Source organism: Coturnix japonica, chromosome 5, assembly GCF_001577835.2.
Source record: "Coturnix japonica isolate 7356 chromosome 5, Coturnix japonica 2.1, whole genome shotgun sequence".
NCBI classification, from domain to species: domain Eukaryota; kingdom Metazoa; phylum Chordata; class Aves; order Galliformes; family Phasianidae; genus Coturnix; species Coturnix japonica.
In genome coordinates this window covers 12,803,367-12,829,773 of record NC_029520.1, presented here as the reverse complement: position 1 = coordinate 12,829,773, position 26,407 = coordinate 12,803,367, and the positions used below count along the sequence as shown (strand labels likewise).

Genomic DNA, 26,407 nt, shown 5'->3' with positions numbered 1-26,407 from the left:
GTTGTTTGAACACAGATACCCACTTTCTTTTGTCAGCCAACAAGTTCTAACTTAGGATTGAATCCTAAACGTAGTCCTGGAAACATCAAACATGCTTTTAACGGTGCCATAACTTGTTTATATCAGTACTGTTTTCAGTAACAGCACAGTCTAAAGCTCCTTGCACTTCCCTTATTTACAATGGCATTACATAGTCATGCACTTTGTAAATGCACTGAAATGAGAATGAAGTCAAATGCTTAAAAACTATCACTTGTTCCCACATAACTGAATATATTTTTTAATAATCTTAATGATGGAAGTCAAGGAATTAATACCGTGCCATTTTCAATGTATCTAATTAAATTATTTTTCCAATCCTTTATCTTAATTTAGTGGATTAAAAACTGTATCACATTAATCTTAGTCATATCTCCGAGAAAACAGGCTGTTGGTGGGGGCTGCAAATCAGAATGAGCTGCAGGGGGACTGACATAGTTGAAAAGAAGATACTAGCATTTCAACAAACATGTTTTGTTTCCTCAAATAGCAATTAATTTGCACTTAGTATAGAAGGATATGGGTATTATCTTGTAAAATATTTGGAAGTTGTTTATATAGAAATACATGCACATAGCTCTGTGTTTTATGTATGCAGAAGTTTAAGACTATTGCTTATCTCATTTTTAACCAAAACAGCCATAGTTCTTATGAAAGTGTAGTCCAGGGACTTTGCTTAAGTTTCTTTTCTTCAGTCTCCTGCTGCAGTACAAATTCTCAGAGATTGCAGCAGTACCAGCATCTTCATAGGCTGCTCTGTAATTTTTTCTCTTAAAAGAATGTGCCAGATGGGACTGTCACCCAAACTGTTACAGTCTGTGCCCAAGATGCTGAACATTTTGTGCTTGGCGCCAGTGAATGGACTTTCTTACACAATATTTATGCTGATAGAGATTATTCAGAGCACAACTGCACATGGAAAAAACCCCACAAAAGTAATAACTAACAAACAAACAAAAAGCAGTAACTTTCAAATTAATGTTAGGCCTGAGACAGAGCAATGACCTTAGAAAGACTGCAAATAAATTTTAGTTGGAATGTGTACATTTGAAATTTATTTAAGTGTTGGGAACAAGCATCCTATTGCTGTGCATTACAGTTAGCCTGAAAACTCTTAAAGATGTTGCAAAGGGTTTTATTTGTCAGAATATACAAGAAAAAGATAATATATTGGTAACAGAATGTCAAAGTGACTTTAAGACTTTTTGAGAATTTACTGTAGCCCTGAAATGCTAGAGATACTGAATTCATTAAGAAATTTTCATAATAGCCCCCACCCTGTAGTTGTTTCCTGCTTATCTTTATTTTTTATCAGTGAAAATGCTTCATTGTTAATGTTTTATCACAAGAGGAAAAAAAAAAAAGAACATAAGCATGTATATATTAGAACCTAACTATGGAATACACTCTCTTCCCCCAAAGGCAACAGCATAATATTAAAGGCTGTGCAATATCTTATATGAATACTTAGACAAATTTGGCTGCTAGCAACAAATAAAATTACTTTAAAAGAAAAAATAGAAAACAGAGAATCTAGCCTTGCCTTAGAAGGCAAGTTCTGCGAACTAATACAATAGAGAACTATTTGCTAGAAAATAATTTCACTACCACCAACACTATTTTTTTATAAACTGAGTAGAATTTTATCCTCTTATATTCAATGCCCACAGATTAAGTGTGAATGGATTACTGCTCTCTCAGACAAAAAAGTGTTTAAGGAGCTTATACTCAGCAAAAGAACTTTGAACTTCTTCAGGTACTGCTACGAATGAAGTTATTCAATGCCAAAACATCCAGCATCCTCTTAAAACATTTTTTCTTCTGAGGAGATGAATGACATGAAGTGTTGAGTGGGATTGTTTAAATTTCTCTTGAATACAGAGCGCTAGCCTGATAAGAAGCAGTCTAGCAGGAGGCTGACACTGGAGAGTCTTTACACTATCTTTAAAGACAGAGAATGTCTTTTACATGGAGTAGCAAAAATTACAAACAGACATAATGATTTTCCCAGAATATTGCAAGAAATATGTAGAATTGTAATAAAACAAAAGCTGAATTATAGTCTTTGTTCTCATTACTATCTGTCCCTCTAAGTCTCCCTGAGAAAAAGCTTTACAGGACCATTTGACCCACTGTCTGCCTGCTCAGTATGCATTTGTGTTTGCTTAATGTTGTTTTTTGTTGTTTGTTTGTTGTTTTTTTTGTTTTGTTTTGTTTTGTTTCAGGCAGTGTTTCATGCAGCTTAAATGAATGTTTCCTCCTTGAATTTCCTTTCATGTACCTCTTAAGCTAGGGAAAATATACAGTAAAACTTCATGTCAGCACAACTGAGGAAGTCATAGAGATGTTAGAGTTCACTCTAGAGCATTAATATAACAGTATGTTTAGATTGAACAATGAAAAAAATACAGAAAGTTATATCAAATGAGAAATTCTGTCATTAGCTATGAACACATCTGCTTGCATTTACTGCTGTAAGGGAAACTGTTGATCACAGCCTGAACCTCTGATTAACCACCTGAGGCAAGCAATGAGTGAGCTGTGGGAGCACAGGTGAAGGTGATTGAGCTGTGCTACCCCCTGAAGGAGTGGAGCTTGGCTCCACCTCTCCCAGGTCTCATTTGAGGGCTGACCACCACTAAAGCAGGGTCTCTTTCTCTGGAGATTGCTTTTTTATGGAGTTTACTGCAGGCCTTCAGCATGGGTGAGCATTTTCCCTTTTTCCTTCTATCGTGATAATCTTTCATATGAAACATCTGTATAACCTTTGTTTACCTATTGACTGTACAAATAGACTTAACAGTTAGCCTTTGAATGCCCTTTTTAAAAATTCTTTACAAAATTTCTGTTAAACTAAGATTAAAATGTGTATATTGAAGCTTGCTTCTTTTTTCATGTCCACATGCAATTGCTTTCCATCTCAAGGACTATTAGCCATTCTGATAAAAACAGGATAGATATAGTATGTTTTCATTTTGAACATCATCAATCAGTCTTACAGTGACAGATAGTGTCTGCCTGTCTAAATGCTGTAACATATTAATCTTGCCTTAGCCTTACATTACACTAGATCTTTGTTGTCCTGCATGCTGCACTTACACCAATAGATCATCATGTGGTCATTTTATCAACCAAACAGCACTGTGCCTCTTGCTACCTTGTCAACCCAAGAGTTAATTACACTACTGTGTTCGTTAAATTTGTAGTATTTGGGCCACATAAGAAGTCAGAGGAAAAAGGTAAGCTGCCTTATTTGTTCTGAGACTGTAACTGCACTCAAGTCAGTATCCACTGTATTGTTCTGATACGGGTAACACTGTTAAACAGTACAGGTACTTGAAGAAATACAGCTGAAACACTATGTATAAACTAGGGACATCTTCTGAACCTTTTTTTTTAACCTCAGGTATCAGAACACATTAAATAATCTTGAAAATGAAGTTCCTCGGGGAAATCATCACTTAGAGATACAAAACAGAAAAAGCAAAGTTACATTCTTCTTCTTTTTTTTTTTTTAAATACTGTTAAACAACTATTTTTTTTTAGTCCTAAAATAAAAACAAAATGAATAACAAAAAACTCCCCCTTGAAGACTTTGTTCTAATATGGTTTTTAAGAGTTTCAGTGTAAGTGATAGTAATTAGGAACTAAAACAGTTCTTTCCATATAGGACATATTCTTGCTTTGTACTGCCTTTTAGCTTCAGGCTACTGATTCTGACCTTCATAGTTGTATTTTTTCCTTTCAATAACTGTAGCAAGAGGGAACATAAATTGCTAATGCACTTGCTTTCCTGACCTACCCTTTTAAATTTGGAAGCTGCTGAAGAAAACACAGAAAAGAAAGTCCCCTCAAAAAAATAAAATAACTGGTAAAATATCATACTCTTGTTTCTGATCACAAGAAAAAAAAATCCTAATAAATTTCTCCTTTTATAGTAAAACAGATCAGTAACTCGAATAACAAACCACAGGGATGTCTAAAGCTATGAGGCAGGGTAAGGAGGAGAGTTGAGTGCATCCCAGGTGTAAGGAGTTAGATGTAATGACATCCAGCTGGGGTGTGTCCACCAGCATGCCCAGCTGCAGGAGCTAGTGGCAGCCAGGGAGGGTAGAAAACAGTGGAGGTGTGGTAGAACAAAAGGGTGCAGCACAAAGGGGGAAAAATAAGGTGTTGATTGATGTTTGTCAAAGGATTTATTTATGTTTTAACTGCTAGTGTGACAAACTACGTCCTAGTCCAGAGTTATTGCGAATCTTAGTTATTCTGAAAGGAAAATGGGACCGTGTCATCTCTAAAAAATAAAGACCTACTGTTCTAGATGCAAAGCAGCAGAATTTGCTTAATCACAAGCACTCTCCCATCTGCTCTTTGAGAAATGTATGAAAAGGTAACTGGCTCAAAGGTTATATGAACCAGTTTCTTAGGAGTCCTTTTTGTAAGTGTAATGTGATTACATGTGCTTACCTGCTTGTTGTTTTTTTAATTATTATTTTATCTGTTCTTGGTCTGCTGTTTAAAAGTATGTTTTTAATTAACTGGTAGTCATGGTGTTTGTAGGTGCTGCTGGATACGTTTTGATTTATTCCATTCTTATGAGTTGGGACCCTCCTAAGTTACTGAGAAATCCATACTTTACAGGAAGATTGAAGAAGAACCAAAAGGTTGGTGACTTTAATCTGTGTCCAGTTTTTTAATTCTGTGACTGGTAGTTTTTTCAGATGTTGTCTTTGTAGTCCTAGTAGTTTCAGCGTGCTTCATGACTGGATTCTATTTCTTAAACCATAACTAATAGTATTCGTACCTAAGAGTCACCACATTTTGAGATAAATTTGAGAACTTGTGTGTGCTGGATAAAGTAGCTGTTGTATGAAACTCTTAGATAATAGGAAACATGTGGGTATGTGGTGGAAATTAATAGTGAGTTGTGTGAGTTCTAATTTCATTCTTGAGTACCTCTTTAATATGAATCTGAAAGCTTGCCAAAAAAGAAATCTTCACTGATGTTGAATTAGGGTCTCTAACTTTCTCTGTATAAGAATTTATTATTGCTGAAACATAAAAGTTTTTCTGACAATTCTCTGGACAACTTAATGTCCTCATTATTAGCCTCATCAATTATAGGTTGATGTTTTTTTTGAGGAATACTATGAGGTTCATTAATACTGAGACTTCTACATGTTTATTGTAGTAGACTGCAGTTCTCACTTAGACATTATATTTTATGTACAGAGAAAGCTGAAGTTTATAATGGACTCAGAGAATTGCAATTGCATATCAATTGACTTGTTTCATGGAGTGTACAGTAAACTAAGGAGCAGAGGGTCCTGTGAGACAAGTTCTAACATATGTGGACAGTTACGTTGCTTACTCAATAGTAATATTTGTGATTTCCTGATGTTTTGATAGTTTACTTTGCATCCCAAAGGATCATTCTGTGTATCTCTTATAGGAAAAGGTCTTTTCTCGTGCTGGATGATTAAGGCTTGTGAATCCTATTGTATGAGATGACAGAAGTATTTCATGTTGAAGTAGTATGTGAATCCTGTGAAAGCAATGTCCTAGCATAGTTTAATGTATGCAATGCAATGTTTGGAGCCAAGTTATAGTTAGGAAGATGAACAGTTATGGGATATGCTTGTGTACCGTTGGCATCATGGAATATAGAATACAAATTACAAAATTGTTTAGGGGTGGAAGGTGCCTCTAGAGGCTGCCTGGTCCAAACTCCCTGCTCAAGCATGAACACCCAGAGTAAGCTGCCTGGGAACTGTGTCCAAGTAGATTTTTAACATCTCCCTGGGCAATTTGTGCTAGTGCTCTGTCACCTGCAGAGTAAATAAATGCTTCTTGGCAGAATAGGTTTTTTCTGGTTTGTGCCCATTAATTCTGGTCCCAGCACTGGACATCACTAGAAAGAAACAAAACCCGTCTCAATATTTGGGTTAAACAATGATGTTTGAGCTCCTAACAAAATCTTCAAATGAATCCTCTTAACCACTTCACTTAGGTTAAATTTAAAAACCAACCAAACAAAAGCCTGTGCTGCCACCAGAAACAAAACAAACAAACAAAAAATCTTTCAATGTTAGGTACTACTAGTATTGTTTTAAATAGTTATATCAATACATTCATTTGAAGTCTTGAAAGAGAGAGACACTGATAATACTTAGAAACATAAAATTACTTTCAGGGCTGAAAGCTTTATGGTTTTCCTGCTGAATACAGAACATTACTAGTAAAAGTACAATATATTTTCTAAAACAAATAATATGGCTTATCAGTGGAGTGGGTCTCTCTTTTGAAATGTTTATGTATTACTTAAACAACATTACAACACTTATTTCTTGAATGCAGGTTACAGTTCTCCTTGTAGTTCCAAGAAAATGTCAGTTCTCCTTCCCTGAATAATGACATCAGGGATTTTTTTCTGTGCTATTTGTGTGGAGATTTCTTGTGTCTGAAAACAAGTAGTATTTTAAATCTGCAGAGCATAGAGTACAGGCAGACTTCTTGAAAATACTCTAACTCCGTGATTTTCAAATTGTTGTTTTGTCTATTTGTGTGCCTGGAAAAATATCTGAGAACCAGTAAAAAAAAAATGTATCCCTCAAAGGAAGCAGAGCTTTTGCACCTGAGTTACTTAGATAGTTACTTGATAGACTTGTGCAAGTCACTAATTCACTTCAGATTGGAATAATAGAATCATAGTATTTCTCAGGTTGGGAAAGACTTACAAGATCATTAAAGCAACTTAACTATACTACCCTAACTAATAACATTAGATTTACTCTAATATTGCCTTTTTTCTTATGTATTAGAAAAATTCAGTTTTTCTGGAAGACGTATTTTTGTTTGCCCAACAGTTACAGTTTGAATGCAAGAACTATCTTCAAAAACTTTGGTTTACACCTTGTGTAGCAGAAGAGCTATTTGAGTCCTCTTGGTCATCAAAGGCTGTGAATTTGTATTGATGTAAATAAAATAAAATTCTTCAAAGGGGGGGAAAAAATAAAGAAATACCGATAGATAAATTTTAAATAACTTTAAGACATTTCCTTAAAAGGCCTATTTATTAGAGCATAAAGAATGTCATTAGCAATAGAATGTAATTGCAAGCAGAAAAAGCTCTGTAGTAGCACAGTAATAGAGAAGTAATAGGATTTAAAATGGGTGAAGAAGTGCAATTATCTCTCTTTTAGAAGAGTAAGGAAAAACTGAAACATTCAGGGCTGTGAGTGTAATACAGGGGAGCAATAAGCTTCACTTGACTTAGAACTCCTGAAGAAGGAAAAATGTTCTCAAGAGTGTGTTTTTAACATACCTTATTAGACTTCTGGCTGAGGATTGAGAGACAAACCCATTCTTTTATACACAGCAAATCTCTGTGTGTGCACATCTGAAGCAATGAAGTGTTTGGATGAAATGTTAATGTCAGTAGGCAGCATTGAGAGGGCCATTTAAAGACTCCAGCAAAATCTGTGTCCTTTACCTGAGTTGAATTCTGGATCTGGACTTGGAGGACCTGTTAAGTACTTGAGCATCTCATTAGGAAAAAAACACAGACTGTTATTAGAAATTCTTTATGAAGAATAGCCCTCCCTTGTTTCTTTCTTGATGAGCTCTAGCAGCCTGATTTTATAATATTTCTAATATTTGTTTGGAGAGGATGAATACAAGATGGTTTTGAAATTTGAAATCCTAGCTGGAGTATTTTCTGTTTTGAAATCAATGTATTGTTCTTTTACTGTTTTTTTTCAACTGTAGCAGATTATTGAGGTAGTTTTCTGTTGAAAATATTCACTTAAAATATGTGAGAATAAGAATTGGTGTTACCATGCAGTAAAGGCATTCAGAAGATGGGCAAAACATACAACAGCAAGAGCAGGTTGATTGACTTTATTTTTCCAGTAGTGTTGACTGTATTGATAAATGAAGTATGTTCACAGATTGTGACATGAATTTCCCTAGAATATTTGTAAATCCAAGTGAGAAAGAAAAACATGGCTACAGTGGTAATGAGGAGTCTGCCAACTTGTACTGTTTGCCAAGTAGGTGATACTGAAAGGTAGCAGTGACATTGCTAAATCTTTACTTTAAGAACTATAGTTGTCTGTTGAAAATACGTTATAAGCCTTCTGTTACTACTGTTGGACATCTGTGTATTTCTTTTCTATTGTATGCTCTTTTAGTATTGCTATTTTGTATTGGTGGAGGAATTTATATGAAAGGAACATATTTCTGAACCAGTACCTTCCTTTTTCCTTTGAAATCCTTATTCTTTTGTCAAAGAGTAGTTCAAGGTAATTAAGACCTGTATTTCAGATAAAAACATAGTATCTCACTGACGTCCTTTTCATTCAGAGTCTTCATCATTCAAAATAGCACGTCAGATTATTTTTAAAAGAGCATGTCTTTCAGAGATCACTGTTTAGAACGTAGCTTAAACTGTTTTAATGCATGAAGGTATCATAATCTTACACACACATGCAGGACACGCTGCTTTAATTTTATATTTGTGCTTGTCTTAAAGACTTCTGAAGAGCTTATGTTTTCCTTTTAAATTAGTTTTGTGCTGGAATACTTAAGAGCTGATGTGCTTGGCAAGAGCCTGGACTTCCCTTCATTGTTTTCCAAATACAAAATTTCATAATTGAAGTATGTTTAGTAAGGATCAAATAGTTCATTCTTTTAATTAATTTACTTAACAAATTTACTTTTAAAAGAGTCAGACTCTTCAACAGTCAACAGTAATTGTGTTCTGTTGCAAATTTAATGGGACTACAATAATCCTGTAAGCCATTACATTTTAATATTTTTTTTCCCACCCAATTATTTTTGGTGTATTCAGGGTATTTGGTGCTTCCCATATGCAGAAAATAAGCTGCATATTTCTGTTTGGAATGAGGGAAACAAATAGGAAATAAAACAAGGAAAAAATACTATCCATTACTCACTCTGAAGTGGCATGAATCTTGAAATAAACTCTTCACCTGGTGATCCCTATTGCTGATAGGAGGATTAAATTTATAGTTTAAGAATTCAGCTTATGGAAAAACATAGAATTCTATACTCCACATAAACTGCTCTGTATAGATAAGAATTCCTAAATGAATGTCAGTTATACTTAAATGCCACTGTCTAGAGACTGATTTTCTATGAGAAATAAGAGAGTAAATGGTACACTGTACTTAAATGAAGAGTTGGTCCTAATTGAATAACATGCACTTGGTGCCTTCAGCAGCCCAATATCATCTTATGTTGAAGGCTGGGATTTAAGGAGCAGAACCCACTATCAAACTTCAAGTGAATTTGCTTCAGTTTCTTTTTAAAGAATGTTCTTTCTCTTCTGAGCTTTACTAGACCTCTGTTTAAACTTATTTGTTAAACAGCTGAGGACCTTGAAGCCATTAGTATAAGCCTGCGCAGTTGAACTCTTCTTGCAAAGAGTTGCAAAGAACTCTTTGTAGGGATTAATCGAGCAAAAAAAGGAAAATGTTGAGAGGATCAGATTTCATTTCAGTTTGATTGACAGTGTAGGTACTCAGACCTGATTCTGCTTAAAGATTTCCATGGAGAGATCATCAGAAAACACTGAAAAGCTACAACATCAGAACTCTTGCTCCAAGCAGCTGAGAGCTTGGTTTTGTCTGATATGAGAACATAAAAAGGAAAATGTGAGTGAGAGGAATAGAAGGGGAAATCTGCTTCTTCTGTCCTATCCTGCTTCCTCCCCTTTCCTCTCTTGTTTCACTAGTTTCTAAATAACGTTTATGATATAATCTCTGAGTTGCTTAGAAAAAAAAAAAGTGAATTTTGCTGAGAGTTAATGGATCCAAAGCTGTCTCTTATCTTCCTTGTTCCTCAGTGATATCTGATATGAATACTTCTGCCCTTAAATTTTAGTACTGCCACAGGGGGTTTCTTTTGTTGTTTTTGTTAGCTGCAGCCAGCTCGACTGGGTTGTTGGTATTCTGAATTTGATAGTGTATCCAGAGGAGCAAATGGTGCTCCTGCTATCAGCAGCTGCAAGTTTTCTGAGTGGGCAGATTTAAAAATAAAAGGACTGCTAAATATGGTGTTAGACTTCAGGCTTTCCTTCCTTGAGCTTTTCCTGAAACAGTACAAGTATACCACACAGATCTAATTTACTACGTCTAAGTGATGCAGGCTGTCATATCTATTTTAATAAATGCTTGAGGCTGCCTTAGAACAAGGTTTTCAGAATTTTATGTCAAGCAGAACATGAGACAATTCATAGATTACTAATTCTTTGATCTTGTTTTGTTTAGAAATGATATTCTAAAACAGAAATGATTTGTGCGCAATTCTTTTTATTAAATCAGAACTTTTAGAAAACATTACAATTCTACTGAACCAATTCTAAGTATGTCAGCTCATTTGTGAGGTGGGAAGCTAGAGGAAATGTTTGTGAATGATTTTGGAGAGTTGTAAATTGACTAGTGAACTACTTATTTGTAAGCAGTACTTTTGACTAAGTAATAATTAACTTCATAATTTACAAGTAAGTCCTGATAAGTAACAGCCTATGGAATCTGCAGCTTTTCTTACACATATAAAAAAAGAAATACACTTAAATCCACTTAATGAATTATCATTCTTTTCAGAGGTGTCAAGTAAGTTAGTCAGAAATGTTCTGAATGCTTTATTGCACCTCCAAAACCTTATGTCTTTCAGAGTCTAAGCAGAAGCAATTTTGTTATTTTTTTTCCTATTCACTGTAGCATATGTTGATATTAAAAATGAGCAAAAATCCTTCTTAATTCATCTCTTAATGTTGCAGTGCTATGTAGGAGTTGCCTGCAAGAGATCTGAAGGTATCAGGTACTGCAGGTTGTGTGGCTTATATTCTGGATTGAATCTGAAGTATTAGAAGGAAGGACAACTAGCTGGAGAATTCTTAAAGCATTTAAATATCTATCTACATATATACAAAGAACAAACAAACAAACAAAAAAACCAACCAAACAAAACAACAACAACAACAACAAAAAACCCAAAAAAACCCAAACAAACAAAAAAAAAACCACCAGCCCACAAAAGTATTAAAAAAAAATAAATGATGGACATAAAATATTCTTTAACTGCTTTTGTTTCTCACTCTCTATACTAATAAAGCCTCATGTTTAAATACAAAGGAGCACTGTTCAGGTATCCTGTAGTTATTTTAGAACTGTGACATCTTTTAAATACTTCACAAACAAAAGGGCAAACAGCTGTGTGGGTAGGAAGAATCAGAGGAGAAATAATGTTTTTTTTTTTCTGAAGCACAGTGTCAAATAGACTGAAATAGGTTTTGAACCTACTTGGTGAGATACTTGGATACTTTATGATAGGATATGAGAAACTGGTTTTGTAAAACCTCATGATTCAAGTTGTAATATTGATTGCCTAATCTGTTTGGAAAGACTAGATTTCTATGGGCATTTTTGAACCTTATGACTTTGATTCTAAGTGACCTTAAATTTGTACTTAAGTGAATAGCTTGGTTAGATGTTTTTTGTTTTTTTTTTCTGTTTGTTTTGTTTTTTTTTTTTAATATATTTTATTACAGTTCTCTTATAAAACAAAGCTAAAATTGAGTTCAATCCTCAAAAATCTGAGCTAGGAAAAGTAGAAACTTGGCACACCATTACAAATGTGTTCAGAATATACTATGGGGTTTTTTTGAGCTGACTTCTGCTTGTAGTATGTATTCTTCCTGTTCAGTCAATAAATTTTGCTATTGCATTTTTTACCTAACATCCACCCTGATCCTTCCCTGAAGCAGCTCTGTGTTGTTCCACTGGGCCTTGTCTCTCTTACAAGAAAGCAGCTATCAGTGCTGCTCCCCTGAGCATCCTCTTCTCTGGCCTGAGAAGATCAAGGTGCCTCAGCTGCTCCTCACATGTCTCTTACACCCTTCACCTATGTTGCCTCCTTTTGGATGCTTTGTAACAGTTTTATGTCCTTACATTGTGGTGCCCTAAACTGCACACAGCGCTCACTTGTGGTGAGACTTCACTAGTGCAGAGCGGAATAATCTTTTCCCTCGATCAGCTAGCAGCGCTGTGCCTGGGGCATCCCAGTGTGCAGTTAGCCCTTTTGGCTGACACTTATATTTTGCAGATCTGAGCAGCTAGACTCCTGCCTACTCCAAATCTCTGATTTTTCCAGAACAAGCAGCTGACTTCATGCTTTATTTCTAAATCTGAAAGATGGTATGGTGTGAATAAGGAAGAGTTTTAGTAGTGCAATTTGTCACATGGAATCTTTGCATTGTTTCCATTGCAAGTACCGTTTGTTTGTTTCCCCCCCCCCCCAGTGTCTTCCAGCTATTCACTAAGAAAGGTAGAAGAGATCCTAGAGGTTACCTTATCCCGTATCTCAGTAATGTTTGTTAACTGAGATGCAACAATCTATATTTTAATTGAAGCTACTGCGTATGATCATCAGAAGGCCATCACAAAAATAAGTATGTGGTGGAAAATAGATGACTATTTTTAAAACAGCAGTTCCTGGTATGTCTGACTTCCTGAGACAGTGTCATGTTAATTATCTAATTATTTGATAGCTCTGTCACGGAGCAAAAGGACATATCATGCAACCTCAGGGTAAAATAAAGTGGTTTAGGAGTGGTGTCTTCACTCTCCTTCTATCCTACACTGCTGAAGGTATAACAGGACTATAACAACTGAACGCTGATTGAAGATTGACAGAACCATCAACTATAAAAGGAAAATGGACACACTTAAAATTCTGACAGTATAATGAAACTGCCAACTAAAGTAATGAAGAGGGTCATACCTTGTCACTGTTGCAATAACGCTCATATTCTGCAGCAATCAAGTTGCTCCTATGGTAGTATAGGTATACTTTTCTTACAGAGCTGTGGGCTTTTCTTTTTAATTTTACGACACTTAAGGGGAAATGAGGCAGTTAAGAAGCTCCTTCTGCACATAAGTGACTGAGGTCTTAATGACTCTTCTTTTTGCCTTGAGCTGTTGCCTATTCTCCCAGATGTTACATTAAGATAAAAAGCACAAAAACATCTAAGCTGTGATGCATGGCGTTTCTTCTTGAAACTGCAAGGTTCTTTATTCATTTGTATGATTATTCATTACTTTTTTAGGGGGAAATAAAGGCAGCCCCAGCAACAAAAGGCTGATACTATATTACACATTTGTGTTACACCACCTTATCTATGGATTCTGATGGAACAGATGTGCATATTCTTCCTCATAAAGCTGATTTTTGTTTACAGTTATTCAGAAAAGGGCAATAAAAACCTGTCAGTTTTCCCTCTTTCAGGCCAGGGTGTATTAAGGATAATAAGGATTTCCTTCAGCTCCCTTGCCTCTGAGGTGCAGTTAATGTCTTAGCTTCTCATTTCCTTTCTCTGTGGATCTTGAAGTACTATAAAATAATAAATGAAAAATAACAGTTCTTGGACTGTTACAGGGAACTGTGTTTCCATCATGCATGATGCAGAGCATTTTGCTGTGAACTCACAGTGATTGCATCTGGCTGTGTACTTTCTGTAATCTTTGTATTTTATTTTTTGATTGCAGTATTGATTGTCCCTTGATCAGAGGCACAGTCACACTCCTAGTTAACTCCATTGCCACTGAATATGTAAATTAAACAGAATACCTGCTAACTACTTACAGAAGTCTTTCACTACTCCTTTTAAGAAGTATAGTTAAGTGAGCTCTTCAATGTGACTATTTAGTGTGTACTGAACTTGTGTTGTTTGCTACATACTCAGCCTCTTCAGAGACTGAGAATACTTTCTCCAGCTGTGTGTGAAGCTGTCTTTCTGAGTTCAGTATTCACAGAATGTGGTTGGGATTTTTTGTAAGGAGAAGGGAATGACAGGAAAAATTGGTGATGAGGTCTACTTGATTTTTGTGTTTCTGAAATTAACACAGATGGTCTTCTGAGTATTGCCCTGAATGTAATGGTGTTTCATGTGTTTCTCTGAAATGGAATTTTGGCAAGGGACTGATAAAAGATGAAGATGGGGAGGAGGGAAGAGTCACTAGTATGGTTGATCAAAGTGTATCAATTCATAAATAAGAAATGTAGCATGTTTTGAAGATCTGAGTTAGTAGTTTGAACCCCTGGGAAGACTGAGCTTCAGTGATTGGCAGAACATGTCAGATAATAAACTGGTATGATAGAGAACCTGTTTCACAGCAAAAGAAATACTCCATACTACCTGAAAGCAAAACTAACTTAATTTCTAAAGATGCGTTATGTCTTCTTTCTCATTGTGTATATATAAAATTCCCTTTTTTCTTCTAATCCTGCACTCGGTCTTTGAGTGTTTCATTGTATGTTGTGTGGTTGGGTTGGTTTTTTTTTTTTTTTTTTGTTTTGTATGTTTCAAGAACAGGAGTAGAGATTAAACTGCTAGGGCTGTCAAGCAGACACTAATATTCATTCTAAAAATTTTCTTGGGAAAGTATTTCTTTCTGATCTTTCTGTGTCTGTGTATATTTTTAAATCTGCTGCTTCTGTGTGAGATCAGGGATAAAGATTAAAAGACAGTTGTTAACAAACTCAGTCTGTTACTGTGATGCGTCTCTGTTTATGAATACCTGTCATCCCAGCTAGATATTACTTGCTGAGTTTTGGAGTCCTTTTCTTTAAGGGATGTGATAAGATTACAGGTGGATGGCTTGTAACAAGTATGTTACAAATTGATCTCAGCAAGCGTGTTTTCTTTTTCTTTTTTTTTTTTTTCCCCCGATTCTTGGTATTTATCTAGTGGAGCACTTTGTTTTAAGATGCATAACAGCAGAAAATGAAATGATGGTCAGTAGTCATTTAGGCAAGGCTTGCACGTAATGCCTTTTTTTCTTTGTCTTAGAGTACGATCACAATTTATTTCATTTTTGCATAACAAAGCATTTTTGTGCTGCCTTAAGACATAGACCCAAGAGCTGGTTTTGAACAGCGTGGCACAGCTGAATCAGTCAAACTTATGATGTACTCTTGTAATTAGTTGAACCATCACATCTATTGAGCACATCATGCTTTTAATGTAGCTCGGATTTGAGCATTTTACCTTTATTTCACCTTCCTTTTGTAACTACACCGTGTGTTAAAATTCTGTCCTTGACATCAGAATGTATGCATAGGCTTCCCATTTGTCATTAAGCACAGAGGTTGAGAATTGTTAATTTTATTTTTCAGTGCTGGTATTTTTCTTAGTCTTAATAGCTTGAGTTCTTTTAAATACAATACAAGCCATCTGTTGCTGTTAGGGTGTTAACACCTGAGATCTAAATGATTGCTCTCCTCTGAAAATTGAAGGAATGATAAGATTCTGAACACAGAAAATGAGAGTATTAACATAATACCAGTTAAGTTAGCATATTTCGAGAGATGAAGGAGAAGGTTGGAGAGAAGGGCCACATCTCTTAGTGTTTTACCAAGTGGTAACTGAATGCCCTAAAAAGGGAATTTTCTTTATTTGAAGGCTGGAGTTAAAATTTTCAGTAACATCAGTGGCTGAAGTATTCCCGTCACTTTTGTGAGCTGGTTTGCTTTGAATTCCAGGTTTGGGGTGAGATACAATTTCAAATCTTATGGAAAGACTAGTTCTACCTGACTGAGTATGTGGGAGAATTGAGAAGGTAATCTTTGACCATGTACTTCAGATTGTCCTATTATTTCTTGTAGCACAGATGATTATCGGACTGGTATTTCTCATAGTTGTTCTTGAAATTAAACAGTTTCAAAGCCTCAGTGTGGCATACCTCAAGAAAGAGCTACTGAACAAAAGGCTTCCTCAAACTACAGATTATTAGTCAGACTTCTAGAGATGTTTAAAATGGTGCATAAACTTACCCACTCTTTAGGTATTGAATAGTAGTTGCTGAAGTGCCACAGTTTTCTCCAGAGTTCTTCCAAATTTAGGGTGAATTTGTGCTGTAAATTAACACTGAATTGTATCTTTCTCTTGGTTTTTTTCCTGAATGAAGCTCTAAGGTATGTTCTTCAGGAAACAGATGAAGTTGTATGTGAACATGACATTTAAATTAGCTATACTACTTTGCACTTCATCAGAAAAAAATAAGTGAGTTAATTTGTAGATTAAAAAAAAAAAATCTACTTTAAAAGATTTGTTGTTTTCATTAATACATTGGCACAGACAGAATTCTGTCATACTCAGCAGTGGAGGTACTTGAATGCCCTAGTACTGCTCCTATCTGTGTACATATTTTTAATGTTCATTATCAACTTCTGTCTCTGTAAAATATTTATGCATCTTAAGTTCTGATACTGAAGTACAACTATTATAATGACAAATGCAAACATTAATAAGACAGGATGAAACCTAGAGCATAGAATGTCTTAATTATTAATTGATTGGGAATATTGTTCATCAACAGAATTCCTCAGATGGCATTATGAAGCTTTGCTTAGGGTTTGTGTAGCTGCTGGTATGAAATCAGTCTGTGGACAACAGTGTGCATTCAAGTGCTAAGATTAAACAAAGACACAAGTTTTATCTGTCAGTGAGACTAGCTGTCCTGTAAGATGTAATTTCTTCCAAAAATGCATTATTTCACTAATGTTTCCTTATCATTTCATAGGCTGATATGTTGTCCAATATACAGTTATCAATGGAAAGGCTTATAATGTTCTGTACTTTCTAGGATCTGTGTTTATAGATAGAAATATTTCTGGTGGTGTTTTGATTTCTTTGTGGTATGTGGTATTTTGTTTTGGTTTTTTTCTGTGCATTTGTTGCTCATTCTCCCCCCCTAAATTCTCCATTTATAGCTGGAAGAGATTGTCTGCTCTGATGTGGCATGCATCTATACCCCCCACTTAGACAGGGAGTGCATGGTTTAGGTGCTCACAAGAAGGCAATGAATATTTAAAATCACTATTCAGCAAACCTGCAGCTCTGGGCAGGGATGAATTATTTGTTGGATTCTGATAGCAGCAGGTCTTCCTTTGTATTCAAAGGTATTTATAAATTGGAACTCTAAAGTTGGTACCTCTGAGTATTTTGCATCCATTATAGTGAGCCATGTGAAGCTGTCCAAAGCAGTGATTTCCCATCTGTACCATGTCATGAACAACATTATAAACTTCACAAATAGATTATTTATCATTTGAACTAATCAGAAATCAGGAGTAGAGAAGTGTTTGCGACTGTCTGCAGGTCAGATTGAGTCTGCTTTTGTTCCCTGTGAGACTTGATGAATGATGCTGAGCAAGTTACTCCCTCAGTTTGTGATGCAGAGTTTATCTTTGTATTGTGTTTTGACAGCTGATTTCTCACACCCCCAATGTGGGATGGGGAGAGAATCAGGTAAAAGTGAGACAACTTCTGTGTTGAGATAAAGAGAGCTTAATATGTAAAACAAAAACTATGAGTGCATGGAAAACTAAGAATTTATCCACTTTTTCCCATTAGCAGGCAGATGTTGCTATTTACAGGAAAACAAGGCTCCATTATTACAGACTCTTGGGAAGACCAATTGTCATGATCTGGATCATAGCCCCTTCCTTAGCATCAGCTTTTATTTTTTAGCACAATGCCATGGGGCACCTCTGTGGCCAGTTTGGGTCAGCTGTCCTGGCTGTACCTCTCTTTGCTCCTTATGCACCCCCAGCTCCTTGCTGGCAGGGCAGCACAAGAAGCAGAAAAGTCCTTGGCTCTGTGCAAGCACTGCTCTGCAACAATTGAAACACTGATGTGTTCTCACCTCTATTTTCCTGAATAATCTAAAATGTACAACCAGATTAGCTACAGTGAAGAAAATAATTTTAATCCAGTCAAAACCAGGATATCTGTCAATCTGGGAACTGTCACACTGACTTGCTTATTGCAAATTAGGTCATTGTAGGCTGCAGAGGAAGAGCCACCAGAAAAGTATAGAAGTAGGATCCTCAAATCAAGTACTTCAGGGCAGAATTCTGGGCTTTTATCCTCATTACTTCATGGGGTTTTGGTTTCTTGGTTGTCATTTGCTGTTGTTGTGGTTTTTGTTTTTGTTTTGTTGTTTCAGTAAGGAACTTATTGCACTACAATGCAGAAAGCATAGTGAGCAATCTTTCTGATGAACGTGCAGTCATGCACTATTTTCTTAGCTTCATAAAAGTTGCCTCTCTCTCTTGTTATGAAAGTTCCCTGAAATAAAAATATACTAATAACAAAGCAAATGGAAGTAATTCTTCTCCAAGAGCATGGACAGGTACTGGAATGGGCTGCCCAGGGAGGTGGTGGTGTTATCAACCCTGGAGATGTTCAAGAAACATCAATGTTGTACTGAGGGACGTGGTTTAGCAGGAAGTATTGTTGATAGGTGGACAGTTAGACTTAGTCTTGGAGATCTTTTGCAAACTTGGTGATTCTCTGATTCTATGAAATACTAAGGAGAAGCAGTGCATTTATTGTGCATATCAAATATATTTTCACAGGTAGACTTAATTCGGGCTGTGTACCTGTACACATCAAAAGTTGCAAAGGAACATAGCTGTTTTGCAGCAGATACTGGCAAATGCTTATTGCTTGCTCTTTCTGCCATAATAGTTACCCCTTCTGCAGATCATATTGGATGCCAAAGGCTTCACAGCTGAATGACAAAGAGCTACAAAGCAGCTCTTCCTTTAAGGCTGCATGAAATTCTCAAAACTAATAGTTTGGAAGTTATGGTCTGAGAGATGTCTGTGTTACTTATTTTACATCTTATCCCTTGAGTATAATAGTATAATGCATTTCCCCTCGTAGCATTTCTATTTGCTTAAATTCATTGTGCTTGGATAAAGAAATATTTTCCTCCAGTTTTCTTTATTTTCATTTCCCATTTTCCTTCTTTAAACAACAGCTGATATCTTGGTGACTTAGAACATTGTACTTAGTGCACTTTTTTTTTTTTCTTTTTTTTACTCCCGTTGGTATTCTCTCAAAGTGTTTCTTGCTAAGAAAAGAAGTTTACATCTTACTTTAAAGTTAGAGGCAAGTAAAATCATGTATTTTTAGCCTTCACTCTTCAGATTCTATTAATTTAGTGGATGAATTGCATAAGAAATCCATCATAAGCTTTGAAAAAGAAAACAATTTGGGGGGATGCTAATTTTTAAAAGGGTAGATAGGGGAATAGGCTATTTGTTATGTTTCATGTCTTAGATGAAAATAATTGGCTCATTAATCACAATATCAGCTTGGTCATTTTAGGAAGGTCAGGCTGAAGAATAAATAGAAAAAAGATACATTATTATAAAATTTAAAAAAACAAACTTTAAGGATGTCAGTGAAAAAAAAAAATCAGTAAAAAGCCCTTTACATTTTGTTACTTTATGTAAGTAAAATTCAAGATAAAATGCATTATTTCATGCCTTTTCTTTCCCAATCCAATTTCAAAACTTACAGAGAAAATATGATGTAAATGCATGTATATATGTACATACATACACATTCAGACAGTACAATGAAATTAATGCTGGTTTCTTACTTCAGAACATTCTGGATGAGTAGGTGTTCTTTTTAGCTTTGCTACAGAACCATGGAATGGTTGGGGTTGGAAGATACCTATAAAAATCACCCAGTTCCAACCCCTCTGCTACAAATTCAGTCTGCCCAGGCCCTCATCTTGCCTTGAATGCCTCCAGGGATCGGTCATCTGCAGCTTCCCTGAGTAGCTGTGCCAAGGCCTCACCACCTTCCCAGGGAAGATTTCTGTGCCTTACCTAACCCTACCCATTTTTTTAGTTAAAAACTGTTACCCCTTGTTCTGTCACTCTGTCCCCTGATAAAGAGTCTCTCCCTTCCTTATACATACGTAGATCACTTCGAAAGTAATATTCCTATTTATTTCCACAGAAACTGCAACAGATTCAAAGGGTACAGTAACTCTATTGGATAGAACAAATTCTCAGCAACAAAACAGTTTTTCAACATAGTCACCGCCTTTAGCAGTGCATTTTTGCCAGCAGTGAACAAGAGCCTGTATGCTGTGCTGGCAAAAAAAAAACTGCATCAGCAGAGGCAACCTGCACCACCCACTGCTTCTCTGTGCTCTCATCTGATGTTTAGTCTCCAGAAACATTTAGGAAGTGTCAATGAAAGAGTTAGTGGTTGCCATTTTTTTTTTCTGCATGGAGCAAGTGCCTTTGCTTCATCCACACTTCTGTGTCAGATGCTGTTTTGTCAGAGTGCCCCTTTCCTGCCAGCTGTCATGCAGCAACAACACAGAATGGGATACTGGTGAGAAGGTTCGTCCCCTACTGCTTTACCACTGACATCCACCTTTGATGTCATGAGCCAACACAATGAAATGGGAGGCATTAACTGAACCAGCTCTCATATTTTATTTACAAATTACATCTTTGGAGGCTCTGTTGATTGGCTGCTATCCTTTTTTGTTTAACATGACTGAAGCTCAGCATTAAGGCAATAAGTCTTAACAGAAACCTGGATTTTAAAAAGGATATCACAGAATTCTTAAGATGGATTGAATGGGACCTTTGGTCCAACTCACCTGCTGTGTAGCAACTGTTTCTTTCCAAGCTCTCTTTTACTGCCTTTGAATGCCAGTGGTTGTTGCTGAAGTATGGAGAGAACAAACAGAAGCCTAAAGCACTTTTCATCTGTAGGTTTTCCCTATTGCTTCAGATGTCAGAACTTCCTGTGATAAGAGTTTTGTTTTAGTTTCATCTCTGTAGTCACAAACTTTCATGAGACTGTGGTTTGTTTTTTTAATTAAAATTACTAGATATAAATGAAGTTTAAAAAGAATTTTGGAAAATATTATCTGACAACATAGGGAATTTCTGGAAGTGAATTTTTTTTAAAAAATATAATATTTTAAAGAATATTTTATAATATAATATTTTATAATATAATATTTTAAAGAAGAATCACTATTTAGGGAACTTGTGAATGTGAATGGCATTATCACTGGTCTGTCTCTTTATTGTATCTAATCATTCTGTATTTTCTTTGCAGAATCTGTATCATTCTCTGATACCTGATTCTCTGATATCTGATTCTCTGATATCAAAGTCTGCTTTCTACAGGATCATGCTTTTGCCTTCAGTGGATAGAAGTCTTTACTTGGTTTTGTTTTCCTAATCATGACAGGACTTTTTAAAGACTGGGTAGATTTAATACCTTTCTATTCAGTGCCATCTAATTTGAAAGGATGACTACAGGCGTTGTACAGCGTAATATACTGGCTTACTGCACGCTAGTATAACAGACATTGGGATGATATCCTTGTTCTGCTGGACCCAAAAGTATTTTTGGCAGTCAGAATTTTCTGGTTGGTCAGTAAACAGTGGAATAAATATTTTGTTTGTACATTGGCTGGAAACGCTTGTGTCATAGCCAAATATTGTCTTAAAGTATAGTCAGAAAAGAGGCTCTCTGTTATATTACTGTGCATATACAGTCTTCTCTCATTTGAACACACTAATGAGTAAAACATACTATTTTATTGCTCATTTGATTATAAATGTTTCTGTAATGTCCTGGAACCAGCTCAATTCAATCACTATGTGTAGCTTCACGAATGAAGTCCTAACCCTGATTTATTTATTTTTTTTTTTTTTCCCTGCATAACAGATGATTAAGTAATGTTTTAATGTTAGGTAATGTTTATTCAAGCAGGCATACACCGAGGATATATTATGTAACTTTCTCTGTGATACACTGGTGTATTGTCTTAAGTTCTTTGCCCATGAATATATTCACAACATTCTACTTGATTGGGAGTACTGTCTAAATTGGTAATTTTTAATGAAGGTTCCCTGAAAGATCTTTCGAGGATGGAGAGAGGAGATGCCCTCTGTTTATGGAGCAGCAGTAATTACATGTTGCTGAGTATTTTTTGTCTATAGTGAAATCTGAGTGAACTTCAAGGCCTTCTTGTTTGCATCTCTTGTATTGCTCACTAATAGGGGAAGAGTTAAACAAACAACAAAAACAACCCAGATCTCTTACTGTTTTACATGAAATGCCATTGTTGATGTATCCTCTCAAATTATTTTATGACACTACACTTGGTTCTTTTTCTGAAAACTAAAGAAAAACTTATTAATAATCATGTTCTTATGACTGTATCAGTGCAAAATCCTTGCTTACTCTATTTGAAATTAAGGTGTCCTGTCAAGGGCTGGATTAATTGATGTTATCTTAACAATAGTTGAGGAGCTAGGAAAATTGTATGGAAGAGATGTGTGAGTCTTTTTGTTGATTAAACCATGAATTTTAACTGTTGTTAGTCCAGCTAAGGGGTTTTGAATATATTAAAAGGATTTTGAATATATTAGGTATTCAGACATCATGCTCAGCTTTCATGGTACCTGACCCTACTCAGACTGTCTCTGGTGAAGAAGTTCAAAATTTGATATCAGCTGGTAGCTTGTTTATATCAGTGTTTGTCATGTTGCCAGTAATTTCCCAAGTATGAGGAAGCTATAATACTAAGGTGATCTATAATGCTTTCTCCCTGAGTCTAGTTGCTATTGTTTTATAATGAGGTTTGTTTTTCATTTAGGCATTCGATTTAATTAGGTTTGTATTGTCCCACATTTAATGTTGTTTTTTCTCATTACCTAAGTTACCCAAATAGTACATTTTGACACTCAAACTCTGGTGTGAAATTTTGCGATGTCACGAAACAGAGCTGCATTCTGCCTAGTACTATTATCAGTGCATCTCAAGGGAAAAAGGTCAGATTATTCTTCTCCATGCGGGAAGTAACTTTCAATGAACTACTAATGCTGATGAGTTTCTTGTGCGTTTGTAATGCCCAAACCTTTCCTATCTGAAACTTAAAAGAAATCAATCACCAAAATTCGTGTCTAAAGCAGATAAAAGTGTTATGGGTGATTTCACTCCAAGTTCACAGCTATAAATGGTGAAACTAGCTTTGAAGAATGATTTTCTGCAGTTGGCTCAAATTGAAGTGTTTTATGAGCTGATTGCTATGGGAACACTGGAACTGATACTTAGCTTTTATCCCTCACATCAGTTTTTTTCAGCTCCAGAACATTCGAATGACTGCCTCTGAAATATGCACCATGAGTTCCACAGCATGTAAAAATGCTGTGTGATGAGTGAAGCTCTCTCAAGAAGTGGTAATTAAGATGAATTCCAGGACAAAAAACCTGTGAAGCAAACCTACATCTCCTTAACTGGTAACAAGCAAAATGGGCAGAGATCCAATTCAGATACAACATGTAAAAACCCATGCCTTTGAGCTCAGATGAATAATCTTGTAAATAGATACATGTTGCTCCCTTTCTTTCTTGATTTCTTCTGAAATTCTAGAGATGTTCACTGGCTATAATAATCCACATCTCCCTTAGTGTTATAAAGAAATGCAGTGTCCAGTAAATTATTATGCTTGAAACCCTAGCCAAGCGTAGGCATGATAGGACAGACAGTAGGCTTCTAGTTGCTTTGTGTTGCAAGACTATTCAGTGATGTGAAATACAATCAAGTTTATAAACATGCCATATATTTTAAATGATTCCATGGATTTCAGTGGGATTTCATTGATACAAAGTGAGAATGCAACCAATTTGTTACTTCAGTTTGTGCTTTGCACTCGTAATCTCCCTGCTTACAGAGGACATAGACTCTCTTTTTTCTTCTGGAGTCTCAACAATAGTTCCTGGTTCATTCACACCGGTCTTCTTGATGCCTATGGCATTCAGGGACAGCCTGTTCTTGTGTGCCTTTACAACTACCATCTTGAGGAGCATCCAGGCTTCCTGGACTGCTTTATCTTTAAGGAGTGACACTCATGAGACCCCTGCAACAAGCATCCTGAACAGGTCAAAGTCTGCCCTCTGGAAGTTCAAGAGAGCAGTTTTGCTGTCACCCTTCAGACATCTCCAAGAACAGAATTCTAGAATTTTGTGGTCACTCTGCCCAAGACATTCCCCAGCCTTCACATCACCCAGCAGTCCTTCCTTTACAGCCAGGCGGAATGCTCCAGGGTTCGAATACTCATCTGTGCCCAGATGACAAGATTATGGCTGCTCTTGAACAGCTATTTGTAAGTTGAGGAATAAGAACTCAGTTTGGTTTCTAAGTTTCTATTCATGCTTTGTGCTCCTTACTGTTTTCCTAACCTCCTCCAGCTGGTAGACCTTTGGATTTACTATTCCATGTTTCATTTTGTTTGTTTGCTTGTTTGGCATAGCAAACCCCTGGAAATACCTAGGATTATATAATGCTTTTCCTAGATGCTTGTATCTATCCATACAGAAGACTGAGGCAATCTGGCAGCATGAAGAGGTTAGGGGTAATGGGATGTTTAAGTGCTGTGTGAAGTTGTTTATGAGCAGTCTTAGAGTAAAACAAGACAAGTCTCTCATGTCGCATCCATAAGTCATAAGTACCTCTTTCTCTGGAGAACTGTAATACTTTACAGATTTTCATTATGTCTGTGCTCTTGATACTAGTCTAGTTAGAAATGTATTTGAGTGACAAAGGCAAAATTCTTTGAGAGAGGAAAAAAGCTTTGGTCTGTCTTCTAATTCCAGGAACTTGTAAAAACTTGCAGTTCAAAGATCAATAGTTCTAATTATGACTGAGATTCCCATTTCCTTTTACAGTGGAAGTAAGCAAGTATAAATTATTTCTCTGAGGGAAAAAGATTCCTTGTAAATCCAGACAGACTAATGTGGGTTTGAATATGCAGTCACACTGACAGGAACTGATAGTGATGATACTTTGAAGGTAGGGTAGGTGGCTATTTCTGCACATAAAAAGAATACTTTGAAGGTGGCAGTAGTGGAGGTAACTAGAATATCATGTTATATTGGAGATGGCACATTACAGCAGAAGACCAAATCAATTCCATAGGGAAACCATAAGCATGACATATCAATGAATGGAAAATCAGAGTACATGCTCTGTAAATTTTTCTGTCCTTGTTTCATGTTCCTCTGCAGATACTAGCCAGAATTAAATGCTATAGGTAAAGTTTATAATGAAATGGAGGGTTCATTTATGGTATTATAAATCTATTAAAAACCCTATACATAGAAAATGTTAATTAACTCAGTAAGCAAACTTGTATTTTTTTGTAGAGGTCCCTGCTGCAATCCCTGATGGCGTTCAAGATGATGATCGGTCATGTGCTAACCCTATATGAACTTTGATGAAATAATTTTCAAACGGCCCAAGGGAAGCCCTTTTAATCTATGCATTTAAGACCCCGGAGCTGAAAGGAGAATAAGCCCTTTACTTTGCTTAAGGTCACATGTAGGCTTTGGCAGAAATTTTTAACAAGATATTTTCTCCTTCTCTTGGCATAATTTAAAACCATAATACTGGAATAGCAATGGCACATTAGTAGGCACGCTGGGCACATTCTAGGGTGGGGTGTAAACAATGTAATGTTTTGACAAAATATCTGTTGATATTATTGCCTATGTCAGACTAGGCTAAGAAATGACTGAATTTTCTGTTCATACTTCCCCTTCCACCTTTTTATGGCCATTCCAGGCCCTGGAGGAGTTGGCAGAGTTTGTCTGAAAGAATTTTAAGGTAATGGAGTGACCATACAATTTTATCATGGAACTCCTGTCTTGCAGCTGTTCTGTGACAGTGCAGAATGGTATAATAAGTTAGAATGTGTGGTACTTTAAAATTTGCTTCTCCAATTTCCTGGGGTGGGCAATAGCAAAAAACATGAACAAAAGATGCTGAAACTGATCTTGTATTTCCCAATTACAATCACTGGAATTCAAAGCTCAGCTTTGAATTAAAACGTATGAAAAGAAGTTTTTATTATTGAGGTTGGACTATGCGCTCTAGGCAGAGCTGTTTTTTTTGAAGCGACCAGGGAAAAGTCTGTTGGAAAAAAATCACTGTGTTCTCTATATTAATTCACGTTCGAGTCATTAGGATGTTGAATGGTTTAAAGATAAAGGTATTAAGGATTTACTTATTTAACCTCAGCAGACATTTGACAGTGCTCAAGACATTGTATTCTGCCATGCTATGGCTGTGTGTCAGAATGTTCTATTCCTTAGTTTATACCTGGAATACGAGTTGCTTTCATATTTGGGTTAATAACTAACAACTGCCATCATGACATAATGAAGCAGAACATTCAAGACAAGGTTTTCAGATTCTGTAAGTTTGTGGGTTTTGGTTGTTTTTTCATAATTGTTGCTTAACTTAAGATATGTATGGGAAAGTAAGGATGAGTGGTCCATGGCGCCCTTGTTATACTTTTGCTGTTTTCTTATTCCTGTCAGTCCTGCAACAACTGTGTGTGTCACTGATGCTATACAGGCAAATAAATCAGGTATTTATTTCTTTTTACTCAGGCAGTGTGAAATTATCAGCTCACAGAACTAGACTGCTATGTAAACT

The 26,407-nt window shown here is 36.0% G+C and overlaps 1 long non-coding RNA gene across 2 annotated transcripts in view; it reads left to right on the top strand.

Moving 5' to 3' along the window:
* LOC107314610 overlaps positions 1-26,407 on the top strand; it is a 75,605-nt gene that overhangs the window by 26,985 nt on the left and 22,213 nt on the right. For both annotated transcript variants that reach the window (XR_004307377.1, XR_004307376.1), the window contains one exon: positions 4,600-4,703. This is a non-coding gene — a long non-coding RNA (uncharacterized LOC107314610). The remainder of the gene's footprint in view (positions 1-4,599; positions 4,704-26,407) is intronic.